Below are 2116 nucleotides of genomic sequence, written 5' to 3'. Positions count from 1 at the left end.
TCTTTCCCTGAATTAAAGAATTACATCATCTATATGCAACTACTTAGAAAACCATATCGGTAACCAGTTTTCTATGAAACAGGCAGATACACTTCTATGAGTTACCTTCTACGATACATCCCTTCTGTGACTGCTGCAATGCAATGTTTAAACACTTATGTGGCTCAACTATTTCTTACATAAATCCAATGCAATGAAAATCTTTAAAATTTAGTTTAGTGCACGGAGTCCTCTAACAAAATAATTGACAGATCTTATTAACCAATTGATAAATAATCAATCAAGTAGCCCATCTTGTATCAGAAGCCTGGAAAGTCAGCTCTAAATTTAAAAATTCAATATAATATAAATATTTCACATATGTGGTTATTATATTTGAAATCTCTTCCTTTGACTTACATTTAGGTGCCCTGTTTCAATGTTCAGACCTGCTTGCATAATTTAATTCAATATATTTTTAGTTACCTCAAGTAAATTATTTGGAGACACAAAGTTTGTTGAAGTCAACAGATTTAGGCAAAACTTAATCTACAGTAATACTGAGGTGATCAAATGAAACAATCTATAATAATAAAAGCGTAATATGCTAATTAAACCAGACAGCCAATGACCTTCCAGATGTCCTTCCAGACGACCTTCTGGATGAAGCTAGGGTGTTGGGGGCCAAGGCAGAGGTAGCTGTGGCAGCTGCAGGGACCAAGCCCTTTGCACAAATTTCATGCATTAGGCCTCTAGTATATTATAAAATACCTTTGAAACTGCTACTCTTATCTAAAAGTCTTAATTTCTTATGATAAATGACTTGTCTATTAAGTATCTATTATATTCAGGCACTGTACTGTATAAGGTTCAATTTTTTTTTCTCGTCTTATCTTCACTATGAAGTAAGAATTACATGGTCAATTCTATTTTACAAACAAGGAAATGGAGACTATGGTAGATGATAAACTGGTCAAAGGTTGTGCGATTGGTAAATGAGCAAGGAATTGAATATAAGTCTATCTAACTTCACCCCTGAATTCTATCTACTGCACTTCCAATGCCTCTAGAAAAAGAAAGTGCTCAATATATGGTAATAGGATGCAAAGGTAAAAAATCCAATTATTTACAAACTGTGCTGAGTCTGGCAGGCTAGAGGACAGATGGTGCCATGACTATATTTCATCCCTCTCTAATTTTCCTAAGGTTGACATGGTGTTATAGCTATTTTCTACTTGACTTAGTACCTGAAATACCTTAATTATTGGGAGGATATTAGGTTCCTCTCTTGGAGTTTCTACCAGTAATGACAAATTCTTAGAGAAATGGTTAATGAATGCCTACGATGCACCAGGTACTGACTTTGAGAAATATTAGAAAACACTTTTATATGGCTCACAATCTCACTATGACAAACAGCATGTAATAAAGATAATAAATAATAAATTATCTAGAATGTTAGTAATAAGTATATAAAAAAAATAGAACAAGGTAAGAGAGATTAGTAGTGTAGAGAAAGAGGAAGGGAGCAAATTGTAATTTTAAATGCAATTGGCAAGGGAGACCTGGTTAAGAAAGAGACACTGATCAATGACTGTAAGTGGGGCATTAATTATATGAAAATAAGAAAGAACTTTTTGGCAGAAAGAAGAATCGGGGGGGAAAAGGCATTAATAAAGCCCAGCATACTTACAGCAGAATAAATAAGAGGATGGGTGGGTGCTGAGAAATTAAGAGGGCCTCTCCCACCATCATAGGAATTTGGTCTTTTACAAATGGAGATGAGAGCCATTGGGAGTATTTGAACACAGAAGTGACACAGTTCAATAAGGTCATTGTGTAATCAGTGTATACTAGTAGACACAGTTCCTGTTGCTGTATTGCCAATGGACTTTAGGGGAACAAAGAAACAGGAAATCATGGAGACCAGTCAGGAAGCTATTGTATTATACCTGGTGAGAGATTATGATAGCACAGGTGATGAGAAGTGTTTGGGTTCTGGATATCCTATACAATAAAAGGCTAATATGCAAATTGACCGAACGTCAGAATGACTGGTCACTATGACATGCACTGACCACCAGGGGGCAGACGCTCAACACAGGAGCTGCCCCCTGGTGTTCAGTGTGCTCCATAG

Source organism: Myotis davidii, unplaced genomic scaffold, assembly GCF_000327345.1.
Source record: "Myotis davidii unplaced genomic scaffold, ASM32734v1 scaffold184, whole genome shotgun sequence".
Classification (NCBI taxonomy): Eukaryota; Metazoa; Chordata; class Mammalia; order Chiroptera; family Vespertilionidae; genus Myotis; species Myotis davidii.
The sequence above is the reverse complement of the archived record's forward strand: the minus strand, read 5'-3'. Positions refer to the sequence as shown.